Source organism: Psammomys obesus, unplaced genomic scaffold (genome assembly GCF_907164565.1).
Source record: "Psammomys obesus unplaced genomic scaffold, mPsaObe1.curated_primary_1811, whole genome shotgun sequence".
In the NCBI taxonomy this organism is placed as follows: Eukaryota; Metazoa; Chordata; class Mammalia; order Rodentia; family Muridae; genus Psammomys; species Psammomys obesus.
This window is the reverse complement of record NW_026585686.1, coordinates 17,052,162-17,073,976: the sequence shown is the minus strand read 5'-3', so window position 1 is coordinate 17,073,976 and position 21,815 is coordinate 17,052,162.

Here is a 21,815-nt window from a genome sequence, read left to right as displayed (position 1 = left end):
CACAAATGACATAAAGTACCTTGGTGTAACCCTAACCAAGCAAGTCAAAGACTTGTATGAAAAAAATTTCAAGTCTCTGAAGAAAGAATTAGAGGAAGATATGAGAAGATGGAAAGATCTCCCATGCTCATGGCTTGGCAGGATTAACATATTAAAAATGGCCATCTTACCAAAAGCAATCTACAGATTTAATGCAATTCCCATCAAATTGCCAACACAATTCTTTACAGACCTGGAAAGAAAAATTCTCAACTTCGTATGGAATAACAAGAAACCGAGAATTGCTAAAACAATCCTCTACAATAAAAGATCTTCTGGAGGTATCTCCATCCCTGATCTCAAGCTGTACTATAGAGCAACAGTTATAAAAACTGCATGGTACTGGCATAGAAACAGAATGGTGGATCAATGGAATCGAACAGAAGACCCAGAAATAAACCCACACATTTAAGGACACCTGATTTTTGACAAAGATGCTAAAACCATACAATGGAAAAAAGATAGCATCTTCAACAAATGGTGCTGGTCCAACTGGATGTCTACATGTAGAAAAATGAAAATAGATCCATACTTATCACCCTGCACAAAACTGAAGTCCAAGTGGATCAAAGACCTCAACATAAAACCTGACACATGTCCTTATTGTGTACTTGAGCAAATTTTGGATGTATGCCTAGCAGTGGTATAGCTGGGTCTTGAGGAAGCACTATTCCTAGTTGTCTGAGAAAGTGCCTGATTGACTTCCAAAGTGGTTGTACCAGTTTACATTCCCACAAGCAATGGAAGAGGGTTCCCCTTTCTCCACAACCTCTCCAGCATGTGTTGTCCCTTGAGTTTTTCATCTTGGCCATTCTGATAGGTGTAAGGTGAAATCTCAGGGTTGTTTTGATTTGCATTTCCCTGATGGAATTCTCTGTAGAGGAATATAGAATGGCAGAGAAACTGTGTTTCTAAGCAAATACTAAGACTCATAACCTTACCTTCAGCAGAGTACAGAGTATCATGAAAGAAGGGGAGTTAGTATGATGTGGAAAGGATAGGAGCTCCACAAGGACCAAATATATCTGGGCACAGGGTCTTTTCTGAGACTGGCAGTCAACCAAAGACCATGAATGGACATAACCTAGAATCTCTGCTTGGATGTCACCCATGGTAGCTCAGTATGCATTTGGTTTTCCATAGTAAGGGTAACAAGGACTATTTCTAACAGGAACTCAATGGCAGGCTCTTTGATCTTCCCAAACTCCATGGGAGGAGTAGTACTGTTAGGCCACAGAAGAGGACTTTGCAGCCAGTCTTGAAGTTACCTGATAAAACAGAGTCAGATGAAAGGGGAGGATGTCCTCCCCTATCAGTGGACTTGGAAAAGGCAGGGAGGAGATGAGGGAGGGAGGGTGGGATTGGGGAGGGAATGAGGAGCGGGAATGAGGGGGGAATGAGGAGCTGAGATACAGATTTAACCAAATGTAACTAATAAGTTAAAAAAAACTATGGAGTTATTATTTGAATCTCAGAGATAGAGAGGGCTTGAGTAGTAGAGAATGTGTTGCCAGAAGGAATTTAAGAACTACAATCTTTATTTGCTTTTTTTTGTAGTTGAAGTTGTAGAAGACGTTCCTCTTGGACTTGGTTGCATTTTAGACCATAAACCTAGCCAATAGAAGAACATTGGTTCAATCCTTAAGCATTTCAATATTTTGTACACATTCAAGGCCGTCGTTATTTTATGTCTTTGGTAATCCTTAACTTTCTTTATTGTGGCCCTTGACCCTGAAGAAGAAAATTCACTGACTACAAAATAAACAACTTAGTGCATACTCAGCTCAACATGGGACATTTATATCACCCCTTTCATGACAAATCTCAGGGAACATTACAGCAAAGGATGGGGCTGAAAGAGTGTAAGAGTCAAAGGATTTGGAGGAGAGCTATAAAATACTGACTCCTGTACATGATATGGTGGACCCATGAACTCACAGATATTGCTGCTTGTATAAGATGAAACCAGTCAACATTGCAGCAGTGGGTATAAGAAGGGCTCACGAGGCTCCACCCCTAACTGAGTAGCTATTGGTGATTGATGGTTCTTGAGGAAATCAGTTTTCTTGGAGTTGTCGCCATTATAGGCTGCCCATGTCTTTTTGGGTTGTCCCACAGTCACGAGCATGTTGTAGCACTAATTGGACTCAGTGGTTTATTAAAAAAAAATAGCTACATAGAAGAAGAGGACATAAAGGTGTGAATGAGAAGTATTGGAGTTACCTGTGAAGGAGTATTTAAGTTGGTTATGCTCCAGATACATAGCATACATATATGAGATTGTTAAAGAATAAATAAAAAATACTCTAATAAAAAACAACCTATCTATTTTCTCCTTGCCGGCAGCACTGCTTCCAGGTTCTTGGCCCCAGTAAAGCTTACATTTGTTTGTTTTCACTTCTTGCGCTGCGTCTTTCTGAGTTCTTTGTTGGTGGAGATCCAGGCCAGAGATGTTTGTGGTAAAGATCATGTGATGTAAAGAGAAACATGTGTAAGCTTGCTGAGAAAAACCTGAGCTGTTCTGATTTATTTAAACTACTTATTTAAATTGCAAAATATAATTTCTTCAACGGCCTTTTGAGATATAGATATAAGAATTCAGATGTACATACCCTGATTAGATATGTTCTGTCATTTTAATAAGATCTAAGTGTGATCCTGGATTGTGACAGAGTACTCCTGTATTCCTGCTTTCTGTAAAATCTTACACAAATTTAGTCTCAGGATCAGAGCATTGGCTTAGCATGCTTACACTGTGACATGAAGATGAATCCTTGTCACTTCTGGTTTGGAGAAAAGTGATTGCATTATTTCTGAACTGAGAGCGTTTATAATGGTCAGTAGACTAAAACTTTCTTCAATTTTTATTTGATACATGCTAAAGTGGGCACCATGATTAATATGCATACTTCCTTTGATCAGTATTTTTTTCCTTTTTTTTTTTTTAAGTTGGTGTCAAGTAATATCAGGAAAAGATCAGCCTAACAAAAACAGCAACAGGAGAAAATACAAATTTCTTATAAACTAGATCATTGACATTGGATGATCAAATGTTAGGCATCTAAATTAAAATTGGGTTCCCCAGGACAGGAGCCTATCACAGAGGACCTCTGAAAAGACTCCACTCAGCAGGGTATCACAAAGTATGCTGAGATTCATAAGCCAAACTTAGGGCAGAGTGCAGGGAATCTTGTGAAAGAAGGGGGAAATGGAAAGACTTGGAGGGGACTCGAGCTCCACAAGGAGAGCAACAGAACCAAAAAATGTGGGCACATGAATCTTTTCTCAGACTGATACTCTAAACAAGGACTGTGCATGGAAATAACTTCAAGTAGCCCACAACAGCTCAGTGTCCAAGAAAGTTCCCCAATAATAGGAACAGGAACTGTCTCTGACATGAACTCATGGGCTGACTCTTTGATCACCTCCATCTGAGGGGGGAGCAACCTACCAGTCCACAGAGGAAGACAAAGAAGGAAGTCCTGATGAGACATGGCAGACTAGGGTCAGATGGAAGGGGAGGAAGACCTCCCTTATCATTGGACTGGGGGAAGGGCATAGGAGAAGAAGAGGGAGGGAAGGTGGGTTTTGGAGGGGATAGAGGAGAGGTAGCTACAGCTGGGATACAAAATGAATAAACTGTAATTAATAAAAATTTAAAAAAAAGAACTGAAAGAAAAAATATGAATATTAAAAAAGTTGTGTTCCCATAAAACAAAATAATGTCAGAAAGTTTCTTCCTTTTATTTCCAATGCATGTTGTTTGTATGTTCCCTGTGCACATTAATACAAGAAGACGACCCACTTCATTGTCACTTTCCATATAGCTGCAAACCTTCATATTCTAAGAGAAACTGACAGATTTTTGAAAATCATCATTTGCATGGTCACAAAAACTGCGTATTTCCCTTTTGGAGTGTGTGTGTGTGTGTGTGTGTGCGTGTGTGTTTGTGTGTCTGTGTACTTTTCTAAGTATTTGTGAAGGCCCAAATCTTTCCTCATTTGCTTCTTTATCTTATTTTATTCAGATGGGGTCTGTTGCAGAATGGGAAGCTCACTCTGCCATACAGTGAGCCTTTGGGGTACCTCTGTATCCAGCCAGCAGCATTGATGTTTGCAGGTATCTATTGAAATTTCAGGTTATTAATCAGGTTCTGAGGATATAACTTTTTGATTTTTTAGCAAACACTTATGAACATAATCATCTCACAAGCACCATAGCAACTAGTTTAAACCCATAAAAGCATGATTGTATTATAATAATTAATAAACATTTAAAAAGGAGGGAAAGATAAAATGTAAAATATGGTTGTTAGTCTTAGAAAATATAAGAAAAGTTCATATTTTTTCATCTTGAGTGCAAAATCTAAGTCATATAAGCAGGAAGGATGATGATGGTGATGATGATAACAATAATAATAACAATCAAGTAATTCACCTCTCCTAATGTCAGATCATCAATATAGAGCTTGGGGTTCAAGAACACCAATTGCCTTCATAGTTATGGAAGAGTTGAACTAAGCTCTGTTGGAGGTCATAGCTAGGCAGCAGAAAACAGAAGGTAATGAAATCTCTGGGCTGTTGGACACTGTTCATTGGTTGCTCATTTGAGAAAGTCCTGGTGTATGGAGGAAGACCTTACTCTTAAAAATAATGAGGCAGACAGGAGCCATCGATTGAAGTTGAAGCAGAGTCATGGGGAAAGACAAGGATGAAGCCAAAAAATATCTCCAGATGATGGAAATCATCTGAGGCAAAGAGCCGTCTTTATAGGTGGCCTTGCCTAACCTGGGCTACAAAAGTTAGAAATATTTGTTTACCTGATTTTTGCCCACTTAAATAAAGGGAATTTTTAAGACCTTATATACTAGGGCTGAGGCATACATACCCATTTAAGTTCTGGCCTTTGTGTAGACTAAGCAAAGTAATCAATAATATACAACGTATATTCCACTGTAGTAATTTCTCTGTTATGAAAAGAATGTATCAAATAAATATAAAACAAAAAGTATAAAAGTCACTAATCCTCATTAATAGCTTCAATAATTTCCAGCACTTTACCTATCTTTGAGGGAAATATATATAGATTCTTAATAGAGAGACACAAGGAAAAAGAGCTGAAAGGTGAATCACATCTCAAGAGGAGGCTGTTCTTTCACTAGGGCTCCCTAACCCCTCCCTAGTAACATTACCTGCATCAAGTGTAAAATGAAAAGTGTTGCTTCTCTGAATAATCAGGTAATCAAAAACTAGTTACTGCTTTGACTTTTTATTACAGGTTCTTCAGCCACTTGCATTTAACATTCTTAAATGTATCATTATTTTAAACACACATCATTATATCAATTATAACCAATTAGACTTGCCTGCATCTCCTCAGCATGCATCATTATGCACCTTACCAAAAAGTACTTTAATCAAATTGCATACCGACATTCTTTATTATAATTTATGTGCGCATGTCTGCAGCTGATTTGTATGTTTTAGGGATTGATTTTAGCAGACATGGAACTAAACTTGGATTAGCTTACTCTGGAATTCCTTAATTCACCATATTTTTGTATTATCAGACATCATGTTTTTTCCTAACCCAGGAGATAACAGATACATGACTAGAAGTCGTTTTGATTTGCCAAAACCTTTTGTGCAGAAACCCTTTAAGCATCACACTTCCCTTGTGTCTATTGAAGTTTGCTGAATACTGGCCTCCAGTTTCTCAAGCTTGGTCTTAGTCACATAAAAATAAACTGCTATGTTAGAGCAATGTAGAGACATAGCCTTAGTGATTCCTTCTAGTTGCACTCAGAAAGCTTCTCTTACCCATTAGTTTGTCACTTTTTTTTCTGAGTTTGCATCCCTTAGATTAATAAAGAAGTCTTATTACATGTTTTTGCAATATGGTAGACTGTGCAAAGATCATTAGACTACTCATGAACTTAGTTTTGGTGCTGATGCTTTTGCCTGTTCTATCTCTTTGTGATAGTTAATTTAGATTGTTGGGTTGATTGAATTAGGACATTTCTATGACTCTTAGTGGTCCATACATTTGGGAGTGTCTGTGAGGTTGTTTTCTCAGAATTCTGAAAAGAGAAGACCCAACCCAAATCTTGATGGTGTCGTCCAATGAACTGGAGTTCCAGACTGAATTAAAAGGGGGGAAAGAGGAAGCGAACTTATTTACTGCTCTAGAGGAGATAAAACCTGGGAGAATGGCACCCACAAATGAAGCAGACTAAAGTCTGATGCAATAGCCAACTTTAATCAGAGTATCAGAGAATTTACACTCTGAGGATTAAAAGGATTTGCGTGAGTAAAATGTGTAACCATAAGGACAGGCTGCATGAGACAAAAATGTTTTCCCATAGAGGCATATAAACAAAAGCCAGTTGTAATGGATAATTTGAAGTAAACTCACTTTTACCCACTACACCTGGGAGGAGCATGAAAGCATAATCCAAGAACAATTACGTGTTTTTTGAAGAAACTGATGTCACAAGACTCTTGACTTAGTTTCTTGGAGTTTTTTCATAAATACTCTGAAAACTCCTCACACAGCCTTATTGTTTCTTGGACAGTGTTTCAACATGAACTGAGCCCACTTTCAAATTTGCTATGCTACTCATCTCCACTGCCATGGGAAATTGTGTTTCCCTAAATCTGGAGGCAAAAATAAATGCTTCTTTTTAAAGTTCTCTCTTTTTTCTTCTTTTCCTCTGTTTCTCACTGTCTCTGTCTCTGTCTCTGTGTGTGTGTGTGTGTTTTGGCCAGAGGGCAACAACAGGTTTCTTCCTTTTCGCTTTTTAATTTGTAATCTTATTTTTTTGTGGTTATCAGTTTTTTTAATTAAATTTTTAGTTTTTATATTAGTTACAGTTTATTCACTTTGTATCTCAGCTGTAGCCCCTTCCCTCACTCCCTCCCAATCCCAAGAAAATTGTCCATTTCATTTAGATTTTCAAATTTTGTGGACTATAGGCTTTTGTAGTAAGACCTAATGATTGTTTGGATTTCTTCAGTGTCTGCTGCATTTCTGATTTTCATTTCCTTTCCAATTCTGATTTTGCTGATTTGGATAGTTTCTCTTTGCCTTTTAGTTAATTTGTTTAAGGGTTTGTCTACCTTGTTGATGTTCTTCAAGAACCTGCTCTTGGTTTTATTGATTCTTTTAATTGTTTTATTTGTTTCTAATTTATTGATTTCAGCCCTAAGCTTGAATATTTACAACCATCTATTCCTCTTGGGTGTGTCTGCTTCTTTTTTTCCTAGGTATTTCAGGTGAGCCATTAAATTGCTTGTATGAGATCTTTCAGGTTTCTTCTTGAAGGCACTTAGTGCTCTGAATTTTCCTCTTAGCGCTGCTTTCATTGTTTCCCATAAGTTCGGGTATGTTGTACCTTTATTTTCATTGAACTCTAGAAAGTCTTTGATTTTTTTTTTCTTAATTTCTTCCCTAATCCAGCTGTCATTGAGTAGTGAGTTTTTCAGTATCCATGTGTGTGTAGGTTATGTGTGGTGGTTTGAATAAAATGGCCTTCATAGGATCTTATACTTGGTCCCCAGTTGGTGGAACTGTTTAGGAAGGATTTGGATGTGTGTCCTTCTTGGAGGATGTGCATTGCTAGAGTAGGCTTCCAAAGATTCTCTCCAATCCTAGTGTCTCTCTTTCTCTTTTTTGCTTTATATTTATGAATAGGAATGTATGCTCTTATTTAAGGATGTGAGTTCTTACAGGATTTTTTTTTTTTTATTCCAGTGGATGGTCTCACACTCATGTGTAGATGGGTCCCCTTATCTGAACAGTGAGTTGTTAATAAAAAAAAAAAGAAGACATGAAGTTAGGAAAGTGGATTTCGAGTGGCCTGAGGGGAATGGAGGTTAGATGGGTACCTATGAACATATTTCATTGTATAGATTTATGAAATGAAAGAAAAATGAAGAAGGATAGTATTTCAGTAATAAATATATGAATTATTAAAATCTCAAGAATGAGAATATAAAGAGAGTTAACAAAGAAAAAGAGAGCAAAGTCTTTGACCTTAAAGTAATGAATTTATAATCATTTGAAAGGTGACAATTTTCAAAAAAAATATGTTAGCATTATTATTTCAAAAGGAAGAGTGAATAACTAATTAAAAAACACACTAAACTGGGTGCCGTGGTTCATGCCTCTCATCTGAACACTTGGAATCCTGAGGCTAGCTTGGACTCAGAGAGAATAACAGGTCATGTCCAGGGTTACACAGTTAGACACAGCCTCCAGAAGGAGATAGACAATAAGGGTAAGGGGAAAAGAAAGAAGAGGGAGATAAGAGGAAGAATAGGGAGGGGAATGGATGAGAATAGGGAGACAGAATTGGGGAAGATGAAGAAGAAAGCAGGAACAGGATAGATGTTTCTTAAATAGTAACAAAAGTTATTATAATATCGAAAAGGTAAAGAAAAAATATTGTATTTTATTATATATCATTTGTTTATAAAGTGCAAAAGCATCAACTGGAAAAATGTGTGACTTCCAATTTGAGCATCCTGTAAGAATTAAAATATCAAATTGTAAAGAAGCAAGTTTACCTAGACTTCCACAGTAAGCAATCAGGCAGCATTGCAAAAACATGTCATGTTGAAAGGTAAAAGGCCTCTTGAAAAATGCACATGCTTCGATCTCCTGCTGGGTGAAGTTATTTAGAGTACATCTGTGGTAGGCTCCCATCCTGTTCCCTCTCTTCTACCACTTCTGCTGTCTATCCTGTTTGTCCTTTTGAATGAGAATTACGCATGTTCCCTAGGGTCCTCGTTGTTTAGCTTCTTTAGGTCTGTAGATTTTAGAATGTTTATCCTATATTATATGGCTAATATCCACTTGTAAGTGAGTATATACCATGTGTGTCTTTCTGCTTTTGAGTTACTTTACTCAGTTTTCTCGTTCCATTCATTTGTCTGTAAATTTCATGATTTTCTAGTTTTTAATAGCTGAGTAGTATTCCATTGTGTAAATGTACCACGATTTCTGTATACATTCTCTCATTGAGAGAGATCTAGGTTGTTTCCACATTCTGGCTATTATGAATAATGTTGCTATGAACATAATTGAGCAAATGTACTTGTTGTATGGTTGAGCATCTTTTGTTTGAATATACTCCCAGAAGGGTATAACTGGGTCTTGAGGTATTGCTATTCTCAGTTTTCTGAGAAAGCATCAGATTGATTTTCAAAGCGGTTCTACAAGATTACATTCCTACCAGCAGTGGAGGAGTGTTCCCCTTTCTCCACATCTTCTCCAGTATATTGACACTTGAGTTTGTTTGTTTGTTTTTTGCCATACAGTGGAGGATTTATTAATAGTGCCTGGTTATAAATTTAACAAATTTATAAAATGCATGTTTTAATTGTATCTAAAATTGATTCTATTGTAGCATTTTTAGTATATATATATATATATATATATATATATATATATATATAAATTCTTTATTAATTACACTTTATTCACTTTGTATCCCCTCTGTGGTTCCCTCCCTCCTCCTGTCCCAATCACTCCCTTCCTCCATACTCCACACTCTGCATGTCATCTTAGCCATGCTGATGGGTGTAAATGGAATCTCAAAGTTGTTTTGATTTGCATTTATCTCAGAACTAAGGATGTTGAGCATTTCTTTAAGTGTTTTTCTACCATTTTATATTTCTCTGTTGAGAGCAGAGACTCACAGCCAAACTTTGGGCAGAGTGCAGGGAGTCTTTTTTTTTTTTTTTTAGATTTTAAATGTTTTTATTATAAAGCTAGCAGACACTTCAAATAATATAAGTATAGACATACCAGCCAGGCAGAGTAGAGCATGTCTGTTTTCCCAGCACTCAGAAGGACAGAGGCAGGTGGATAGCTGTGTATTGAGGCCAGCCTGGTCTACAAAGCAAGTCCAGCACGGCCAAGGCTACACAGAGAAACTGTCTCAAAAAAAAAAACAAAAAACAAAAAACTAAAGACATGTAGATACCATAAATACATACACTTTTTTTTTTAACTGTAAACCTCTATAGACCTTCTGTTTATATGCCTACTCTGATTAACATAAGCAATTTTATGGTAGGCAGCTGTAGAAGGATTGCGTTTTCTTATGGATGCTGTAGGTTGCAAGTTTCTTAGATAAGGCAAATGCAGAAAAAAATCTTTTTTTTAAAGATTTTTAAAATTTATTTATTTTTATTAATTATAGCTTATTCACTTTTTTTTTTACATTTTTTTTATTTTATTTTTCTTTTTAGCTACATTTTGTTAACTCTGTGTCCCAGCTGTATCCCGCTCCCTCATTCCCTCCCCAACCCCACACTCCCTCCCTGGTCTCCTCCCTGCCACTTTCCAAGTCCACTGATAGGGGAGGACCTCCTCCCCTTTCATCTGACCCTGTTTTATCAGGTATCTTCAGGGCTGGCTGCAAAGTCCTCCTCTGTGGCCTAACAGACTGCTCCTCCCCTGGGGGGGGTCAAACAGCCTGCCCTTGAGATCCTGTTAGAAATAGTCCGTGTTCCCCTTACTTTGGAAAACTACTTGGTTACTGAGCTACCACAGGCCACATCCGAGCCGAAGTTCTAGGTTATATCCATAGATGGTCCTTGGTTAAGTGTCAGTCTCAGAAAAGACCCTGTGCCCAGATATATTTGGTCCTTGTAGAGCTCCTATCCTTTCCGTATCATACTAACTTCCCTTCTTTCATATGATTCCCTGCACTCTGCCGAGGGTTTGGTTATGAGTCTTAGTGTCTGCTTTGAAACACTGCTAGGTAGAGTCTTTCAGATGCCTTTTGTGGTAGACTCCTGTCATAAGTTCAATGCACATCCCATTTGTCTTTCTAAATGAGGATTAATCACCTTCGCCTGTGTCCACTTTCTTTATTATCTTCTTTAGGTGTGTAGATTTCATTATGTTTATCATATCTTGTAGGTCTATCTAAGCGATTATATACCAAGTTTGTCTTTCTCCTTCTGGGATACTTCACTCAGAATGATCTTTTCTAGATCCCAACACTTGCCTGCAAATTTCATGATTTCCTCCTTTTTGATTGCTGAGTAGTATTTCATTGTGTAAAAATACCACAATTTCTGTATCCATTCCTCTGTTGATGGACATCTGGGTTGTTTCCAAGTTCTGGCTATTACAAATAAAGCTACTACGAACATGGTTGAACAAATGTCCTTGTTGTGTACTTGAGCAAATTTTGGGTATATACCTAGGAGTGGTATAGCTGGGTCTTGAGGTAGCACTACTCCTAGTTGTCTGAGAAAGCGCCAGATTGACTTCCAGAGTGGTTGAACCAGTTTACATTCCCACCAGCAATGGAGGAGGGTTCCCTTTTCTCCACAACCTCTCCAGCACGTGTTGTCCCTTGAATTTTTGATCTTGGCCATTCTGATGGGTGTAAGGTGAAATCTCAGGGTCGTTTTGATTTGCATTTCCCTAATGGCTAATGAGGTTGAGCATTTCTTTAAGTGTTTCTCTGCCATTCGATGTTCCTCTTTCGAGAATTCTCTGTTTAGATCTGTTCCCCATTTTTTAAGTGGATTACTTGGTTTGTTGCTTTTCTGCTTCTTTAGTTCTTTATATATACTTGATATTAGCCCTCTGTCAGATAAAGGGTTAGTGAAGATTCTTTCCCAATCTGTAGGCTGTCTATTTGTTTTGATGACAGTGTCTTTTGCTTTACAGAAGCTTTTCAGTTTCATGAGGTCCCATTTATTGATTGTTGCTCTTAGAGCCTGTGCTGTTGGTGTTCTGTTCAGGAAGTTGTCTCCTGTGCCAATGAGTTCTAGGCTGTTTCCCACTTTTTTTCCAACTGATTTAGAGTATCTGGTTTTATGTTGAGGTACTTGATCCACTTGGACTTTAGTTTTGTGCACGGTGATAAATATGGATCTATTTTCATTTTTCTGCATGTAGACATCCAGTTGGTCCAGCACCATTTGTTGAAGATGCTGTCTTTTTTCCATTGAATGGATTTGGCTTCTTTGTCAAATATTGAGTATTCATAGGTGTGTGGGTTTATTTCTGGGTCTTCTATGCGATTCCATTGATCCTCCTTTCTGTTTCTATGCCAATACGATGCAGTTTTTATTACTGTTGCCCTGTAGTACAGCTTGAGATCGGGAATGGAGATACCTCCAGATGATCTGTTGTTGTACAGGATCGTTTTGGAGATTCTGGGTGTTTTGTTTCTTCATATGAAGCTGAGAATCTTTTTTTCAAGGTCTGTAAAGAATTGAGTTGGTATTTTGATGGGAATTGCATTGAATCTGTAGATTGCTTTTGGCAGGATGGCCATTTTCACAATGTTAATCCTACCAATCCATGAGCACGGGAGATCTTTCCATCTTCTGAGATCTTCTTCAATTTCTTTCTTCAAAGACTTGAAGTTTTTCTCAAACAGGTCTTTCACTTGCTTGGTTAGAGTCACACCAAGGTACTTTATGTTATTAGTGGCTATTGTGAAGGGTGTTGTTTCCCTAAATTCTTTCTCAGCCTTTTTGTCTTTGGTATACAAGAGGGCTTCTGATTTTTTTGAGTTGATTTTGTATCCTGCCACTTTGCTGAAGGTGTTTATCAGCTGAAAAAGTTCTCTGGTTGAATCTTTGGGGTCGCTCATGTATACTATCATATCATCTGCAAATAGTGACACTTTGACCTCTTCCTTTCCGATTTGTATCCCCTTGATCTCCTTTAGTTGTCTTATTGCTCTGGCTAGGACTTCAAGTACAATGTTAAAGAGATATGGAGAGAGTGGGCAGCCTTGTCTTGTCCCTGATTTCAGTGGGATTGATTTAAGTTTCTCTCCATTGAGTTTGATGTTGGCTATAGGCGTGCTGTATATTGCCTTTATTATCTTTAGGTATTTGCCTTGTATCCCTGATCTCTCCAAGACTTTAAACATAAATGGGTGTTGGACTTTGTCAAATGCTTTTTCAGCATCTAAGGAGATGATCATGTGGTTTTTCTCCTTCATTTTGTTTATGTGGTGGATTACATTGATGGATTTCCGTATGTTGAACCACCCTTGCATTCCTGGGATGAAGCCTACTTGGTCATGGTGGATGATATCTTTGATGTGTTCTTGGATTCGGTTTGCAAGTATTTTATTGAGTATTTTTGCATCAATGTTCATAAGAGAAATATGTCTGAAGTTCTCTTTTTTGGTTGGATCTTTGTGTGGTTTAGGTATCAAAGTGACTGTGGCTTCATAGAATGAGTTTGGTAGTGTTCCTTCTGTTTCTATTTTATGGAATAGTTTGAGGAGAATTGGTGTTAGTACTTCTTTGAAGGTCTTGTAGAATTCTGTGCTGAAGCCATCTGGTCCAGGGCTTTTTTTGGAGGGGAGACTGTTAATGACTGCTTCAATTTTCTTGGGAGATATAGGACTATTCAGTCTTTCTACCTGATCTTGACTTAATTTTGGTAGATGGAATCTGTCAAGAAAGTTATCCATTTCATTTAGATTTTCAAATTATGTGCTATATAGGCTTTTGTAGTATGACCTAATAATCGTTTGGATTTCCTCAGTGTCTGTAGTTATGTCCCCGTTTTCCTTTCTGATTTTGCTGATTTGTATGGTTTCTCTCTGTTTTTTAGTTAGTTTGGCTAAGGGTTTGTCTATCTTGTTGATTTTCTCAAAGAACCAGCTTTTTGTTTCATTGATTCTTTGGATAATTTTATTTGTTTCTAATTGATTGATTTCTGCCCTTAGTTTGATTATTTCCAGCTGTCTGCTCCTCTTGGGTGTATCTGCTTCTTTTTTTTCTAGGTTTTTCAGTTGGGCCATTAAGTTGTTTGTATGTGATGTTACGGATTTCTTCTTGTAGGCACTTAGTGCTATAAATTTTCCTCTGAGCACTGCTTTCAATGTGTCCCATAAATTTGGGTATGTTTTGCCTTCATTTTCATTGCATTCTAGAAAGTCTTTAATTTCTTTCTTTATTTCTTCCTTGACCCAGCTGTCATTGAGTAGTAAGTTGTTCAGTTTCCATGTGCGTGTAGGCTTTTTGTTGTTTCTGTTGTTGTTGATGTCCAGCTTTAGTCCATGGTGGTCAGATAGTAATCAAGGGATTATTTCAGTCCTTTTGTATCTGTTGAGGCTTGCTTTGTGACCAACTATATGGTCTATTTTGGAGAAGGTTCCATGTGGTGCTGAAAAGAAGGTGTACTCTTTTGAGTTTGGGTGAAAAGATCTGTAGACGTCTATTAGGTCCATTTGATTTAGGGATTCTGTGAGTGCTTTTATTTCCCTATTTGGTGTCTGTCTGGTTGATCTGTCCCTTGATGAGAGTGGGGTGTTGAAGTCTCCCACGATTAAGGTATTAGGATCAATGTATGATTTAAGCTTTAATATTGTTTCATTTACGAATGTAGGTGTTCTTGTATTTGGGGCATAGATATTCAAAATTGTGATGTCCTCTTGTTGGATTTTTCCTTTGATGAGAATATAGTGGCCCTCCTTATCTTTTTTGAATAACTTCGGATGAAAGTCTATTTTATTAGATATTAGGATGGCTACTCCAGCTTGTTTTCTGGAACCATTTGCTTGAAAAACATTTTTCCAGCCCTTTACTCTGAGGTAGTGTTTATCTTTGTTGCATAGGTGTGTTTCTTGGATGCAACAGAATGTTGGGTCCTGTTTCCGTAACCATTCTGTTAGCCTGTGTCTTTTTATTGGTGAGTTGAGTCGATTAATATTGATAGATAATATTGACCAATGCATGTTAGTTCCTTTTGTAATGGAGTCGATGATCTTACCTTGTTTCATTGCTTGTTTTCATTTTTGTTGGGATATTATCTGTATGCCCTGTTTTCTTGGGTGAATTCGTTTTCGTTGGATTGGAGTTTTCCTTCTAGTATCTTCTGTAGGGTTGGTTTGCTGTACAGATATTGCATAAATTTAGTTTTGTCATGGAATATTTTGTTTTCTCCATCTATGTTGATTGAAAGCTTTGCAGGGTATAGTAGTCTGGGTTGACAATTGTGATCTCTTAGAGTCTCCATGATGCTTGCCCAGGCCCTTCTGGCTTTCATAGTTTCTGATGAGAAGTCCGGTGTGATTCTGATAGGTCTACCTTCATATGTTACTTGGCCTTTTTCCCTTGCTGCTTTTAATATCTTTTCTTTGTTCTGTAGATTTAGTGTTTTGACTATGATGTGACGTGATGTGTTTCTTTTCTGGTGTAGTCTATTTGGTGTTCTGTAGGCCTCTTGTATATTTATGGACATCTCTTTCTTTAAGTTGGGAAAATTTTCTTCTATGATTTTCTTGAAAATATTTTCTGGACCTTGGAGCCTGGAGTCTTCTTTTTCATCAATTCCTATTATTCTTAGATTTTGTGTTTTCATAGCATCCTTGATTTCTTGGATATTTTGTGATTGGAATTTTTCTGATTTTACTTTTTCTTTGAGAGAAGTATCAATTTCTGCAAGTGTGTCTTCAGCTCCAGAGATTCTCTCTTCCATCTCTTGTATTCTGTTGGTGATGCTTACTTTTGTGGTTCCTGATCTTTTCTCCAAGTTCTCCAGCTCAAGAGTTTTCTCATTTTGTGTTTTCTTTATTGATTCTAATTCTGTTTTCATGCCTTGCACCATTTCTTTCATGTGTTTGAATTTGGATTCCTGTCTCTCTACGATGGACTCTATTTCTTTGTTCATTTCCTTTTTGTATGCCACTAATTTTTTCTCTACTTGTGCCTCTATTTGTTTGGCTATGATTGCCTGTGTTTCTTTAAGGGTTTTGTCTATTTCTTCTTTCTTTACCTCCAATTGACTGGCCAACTCTTTGAAAGATTTGTTCATTTCCTCCTTATGAGCCTCAAATAATTGAGCAAGCATGGCTTTAAGGTCATTTTCCTGTGCTTCTGATGAATTGGAGTATCCATCGATTTTGGGGTTTGCTTGTGAAGTCATGATGTCCTGATTTATGTTGGAAGTGTTCTTTCGCCTACCCCTGGCCATTGGCTTATCTGAAACCTTCCCTGTTTGTTTTTGGATTCTGCCAATCAGACTGGTACTGTCTCTCTCTCGAGTCTGGAGAATTCTTCAGGAAGTTGAGAGAGGTCCCATGTCCTTAGCGTATGCTGAGGACTAGCTGTACCTGTGGGAGGAAAGTATGCAGGCACAAACAGAGGCAAATGCAAGCGTGTGTGCGTGCGTGTGTATATGTGTGTGTGTGTGTAAGTGGGTGTGGGCGTGTGTCTCGAGGGACAGAGTGATGGCTAATGTTGAACCCTTGAGTGTGTGGGAGGGATTCTGCAATGTATGTGTCGCAGGCGCTAGTGATGATCGCAGCGCAATTTCTCGCATTAACTGCCTTAACTCCTCAATTAGACCCACAGAGCAGGAACTTCAATGTTCCAAATGCCCCTCTGTTTCCCAAAGTGGGTATATGGGTGGGAGGGGGTTCGATGCCTGGCTTCTGTTTTAGAAGGACCCAGGATCAGTGGATCTGCAGATTCTCAAGGGTGCACTCACTTACAGGCAGGTCACTTGGCAGAGATCGGGGTATCTGGGCTCTCTGCTCTCTGGTTTGGCCCTGCTTCTTTGATGTGCTCCACCAGTTCCGTGCTGCTGTCACTGCCAGGTAATGAGGTCTTGCTGCAGCTGGAGATTTCAGGGTGGTCACGTCAGTAGGAATCGGGGTAACTAGCCTTTCTGTTCTCTGGTTTGACCCTGGTTAGTCTTAAACTGGAGGGCTGATGTGCCCCGCCAGCTCAGTGCTGCTCCACCGCCAGGTTAGAAAGTCCCGCTGTAACTGGAGACTGGGTTGCTAGTCCAGATGCTTTCTGGGAAGTCCTGGGGTCTCTTTACTCTGCTCTCCAAGCTTCGGAGGCCCAGCGCCTGGTGTGTCTAGCTTGTATGGCGTTTCTGTCTGGTTTTGGTGAGTATATAGCATATTCTCTGTCACTGTGGAATTGGACAGGCCGTACCGTTAGTGATGGCGCTCCTGCGGAGCTAGTATGGCGTCTAGCATACTCGGGCCCTGGGAGGATGTTGCAGCCGCCGTGCGTGAATCTGGGGCTCCGAGACACAGTACTGCTGGCCTTTGCCGATAAAGGGCTTGGGGCTCCGCCTCAGTGGCTGCAGGTCCCAGGCAGTTAGGTCTGTGCTGAGAAAGGCGAGTCCGCTGTGCCGAGGAGGAGGGAGGTCTGGGAGAGGGGAGTGCCGAGAGATCAAAGGATCCTTTCTCACCTTCCCCAAACAAGTCCCTGGGTGACCCAAGACCAAGGCTTTCACCTCCTGTGATGTTCCCTGTTGTTTAGAAACTCTCTCCGTTGTTTCCCTGGCTTCAGAAGTTCTTCCACTCATCAACTCAGAACTTTATCTCTTCCACAGCTCGGAAACTGTGTGTGCTAGTCGCCATCTTGGCTCCGCCCCCGTGCAGGGAGTCTTATGGAAAAAGGAGCAGATAGAAGGACCCAGAGGGGACAGAAGTCCAACACTAACAAAGACAAAAAGCTGGGTCCAGATGGGACTTTTGAGACTGATGCATCAACCAAAGACCATACATAGAAAGGACATAGACCTGCTGCTCAGATGTAGTCCATAGACAGCCTAGTTTCCATGTGTTTCCCCTAGTAAAAGGAGAAGAAACAGTCTCAGACATGAACTCAGTTGCCTGCTCCTTGACCACTTCTCCCTGGCGGAGTGACCTAGCCAGCCCACAGGGCAAGATGATCCAGACAGTCCTGATGGGATCTGATAGGATACAGTTTATCCTGTATGGGAGCAGGACTTCTCCTATCAGTAGACTAAGGGGGAATGATGAGGGAGGGTGGGACTGGGAAGAGGTAAGTGAGGGGAATACAACTGGGATACAAAGTGAATAAATTGTAAAAAAAATGTAGTAAAAATAAAAATGTACGCGCATCTATGAAGAATATGTAACATTTAGTTAATGGTCACAGAAGCTACCTAAATATAAGAGAAGGGCCATGATTTAGTTTTATATTATATTTTATTTTTATTATTAATTACAGTTTATTCACTTTGTATTCCCCCTGTACTTTCTCCCTCCTCTCCTTCCAATTCCACCCTCTTTCCCCCTTCTCTACCTATGCCCCACCTCAAGTCCACTGATAGGAGAGGTTCTCTTCTCCTTCCTTCTGATCCTAGTCTATCAGGTCTCATCAGGAATGGCTGCATTGTCTTCCTCTGTGGCCTGATAAGGCTGCTCCCCCCTCAGGGAGAGGTGATCCAAGAGCAGGCCAATTAGTTCATATCAGAGAACAGTCCCTGTTTCTATTACTATGGAACCCACTTGGACACTGAACTACCATGGGCTATATCTATGCAGGGGTTCTAGGTTATCTCCATGAATGGTCCTTGGTTGAGGTATCAGTCTCAGAAAAGACACCTGTGCCCAGATTTTTTGGTTCTGTTGCTCTACTTGTGGAGCTCCTGTCCTCTCCAGGTCTTACTATCTCTTCCTTCCCTGCACTCCTTCCAAAGTTTGGCTATAAGTCTCAGCATCTGCTCTGATAACCTGCAGGGTAGAGTTTTTCAGAGGTCCTCTGTGGTGGCCTCCTGTCCTGTTCCCTGTTTTTGCCCTCTTCTGATGTCCATCCTTTTTGCCTTTCTGAATGGGGATTAAGCAATTTAGCCAGAGTCTTTCTTCTTGATTAGTTTCTTTAGGTGTACAGATTTTAGTATGTTTATCCTAAATTATATGTTTAATATCCACTTATGAGTGAGTGTGTGTCTTTCTGCTTACTGGGATACCTCACTCAGTATGATCTTTTCCAGTTCCCACCATTTACCTGTAAATTTCATGATTTCGTTGGTTTTATTGCTGGGTAATATTCCATTGTGTAGATGTACCACAATTTCTGTATCCATTCATCAACTGAGGGGTATCTGAGTTGTTTCCAGCTTCTGGCTATTACAAATAAAGCTGCTACAAACATGGTTGAGCAAATATCCTTGTTGTATACTTGAGCATCTTTTAGATATATGCGTAGGCATGGTATAGCTGGATCTTAATTTTTGGAGAAAGCACCAGATTGATTTCTAAAATGGTTGTACAAATTTACATTCCCACCAGCAGTGGAGGAGAGTTCCCCTTTCTCCACATCTTCTCTATCATGAGTTGTCCCTTGAGTTTTTGATCTTAGCCTTTCTGATGGGTGTAAGGTAAAATCTCAGGGTTGTTTTGATTTTTGTTTACCTGATGACTAAGGAAGTTGAACATGTCTTTAAGTGTTTCTCTGTCATTCGATATTCCTCTACAGCGAATTCTCTGTTTAGCTCTGTACCCCAATTTTTAATTGGCCATGATTTAGTTTTAAATCAGCTAATATGTAAAATTTCAATTTTCAGTTTATCTGTAAGTGCAAAGCAGTTCAGATACTAACTCCAACTGGGCCATTTACACAATTAAGTGTACTGACATTGTGTTTGCTTTCATTTCATTGGTGCTTCTTATTCCTTAAACACAATGTAAAATGCATACCTGTCTATTTGATATGCCATAAAAAACATTGAAATCAGCTATTTAGAAGTTGCAAAAAGCAATGAAATGAATCTTGTTCTTTCTGATAGCAAATTGTGTCATGCTGCCATAGCAAATGTAGCTTATGGAATGACTGAAGAAATCATAGCTGTGTAATTGCAGTGGATAGCAGTGGGTCTTGAGAGAGCTGGAATTAACTCTTCCAAAATGTTCTGGTGTGGGAGAAAAGTCATAATAGGTATGTGTACTTGCTACAAGAGCAAGAGGACATGAGTTCAAATACTCAAAACTCTTGTAAAATAAATAAACAAATCCAGGCATGGCTGTTTACGCCCATAGACCCTGATTTTGAGTGGAGACAATTGGACTTCACAAGATCTTGAGTCAGTCTTCCTAGCTGAAATAGAAAACTTTCGGAGAGATATACAATCTTCAAAAATACAGTGTACAGATTAAGAGGAAGATCTCACTGTACTTTTCTGGCCTCCGCATGAATACACACACCTGCACACACACACACACACACACACACACACACAAACCTTAGTAGAGATTAGCAAGAAAAGCATGAACTATTTAGCAAATACACACACATACATACGTACATACATACATACATATATATATTTATTTATATACACATATACATATATATGTATATATACCTGGCACTAAATATAAAGATCAATATGGAAGTAAATAAACATATAAAAGTAGCTGAGAGAAGATGGCGGCGCCGGGAGGACTCTCATTCTGAGGAGCAGCACAGCAGGATTGGCACAGTGACCAGCAATCAGAACTCGCGGCCATAAAACACAAGTGGTTGTGTTTCTCAGGTGAGAGGATACCCCACGGTGGGGGATTCGATCAGCTTTAACTCACCTAGCTAAACCGCGAAAGAGATCCCCGTTCCGCCAGGCGCTTGGTCGCCAGCCCAGAGCTACCCGCCAGCGCAATCTGGTCACGGTCCCAGACTGAACTGTGGGCCCACAACACCATAGACTGGATTTCCCAGTCGAGAGATAACCCCACGGAGCAGGAAATAATTGGGACCGACCCCAGGTTACCCAGACATCCCCTGGAAAAGACTCGGGTTCCGCGGGTGCCCCAGGAGCCAGCTCGGACCCAGAGTCGGGACAAAGGCGCCTGCCTGCACAGAGCCCTGCCTGCGCGCGTGATTCGCCGCCTCAGATAGAACTGTGGGCACCAGGGCAACAGGGCACCAGACAGCGTGTCTCTGGCAGAAGGAAACCCCCAGCGGAGGGGGTCAGCAGCTCTAACGCTTAGGACACCCAGCACCAAAACACTTTCTGGACTCACGCAGACTCTAGTGCAGGCAGAAGCGGTGTGCTCTGCCGCCATTGTTGCGTTCCCCTGGGGCACTGGGACACACAGCTGCATCCTCGGACCTGCAGGAGCCGAAGAGCCATTACAGCAGCCCTCAGATACTGTGCCAGGGATCGGCCAGTTGTCCCTGGCTAGACTGCCAAAACTGTAGGAATCCCTGATCCTTCAGGGGGGCTGCACCCACAGCGTCTGGACCAGAGAGGTCCCTACAGCCGCCATCCCAGACAGAGACACACAGCTTCTGGTCCAGAGTGAGGCACCCAGCCTCCAGACCAGAGCAGTGCCCCCAGGCGCCAACTCAACCTAGGTGCACATTCTCCAGATCCAGAGCAGAGCAATCAGCCTTTGGCCCAGAGACTTTCTGAGTGCACCTCCCACTTTCTCAGACAGAATTGTGCGCCCCAGGATAACAGACTGAGTTTCCCTGTTGGGAGAAAACCCCACAGCTAGGGAATCAGCAGCTTCTTCAAGAAGACTGTACCTGGAAATTTAGTGAGCAGCAGCACACTAAATTTATAACAAGAAACCCAGCAGTGGGGCAGCTGTCTTGAGAAATTCTATGGGTAAGAGGAGATCCCCCCCTGCCTAACATAGACCACAGCTACTACTCAGGGCTATAAACCTGAGGTGAGCAGTGGCAACTCTGGAGAAACACTGGCCATACAGTGACCATAACCAAAAAGCAGAGAAGGACTCCTTCAGGAAAAATTTTCTTCTGACCAAAGGGATACTCCCTACCTCAGGACTCCAGGAAGCACAGAAACTAACAGCCAAAACCTAAATTAGCCCAATGGGTAGAGGTCAGCGTAAAGGCTCAACCAACAAAAGACAGAGCAATATGGCATCTCCAGAACCCAGCCATCCAGAGGCGAACAGCCCTGAACAATGCAGCATAAAAGAAAATCAAGAAGATAACCTTACATCTATGTTGATGAAGAGAATAATAGAGGAAACAGATAAAAT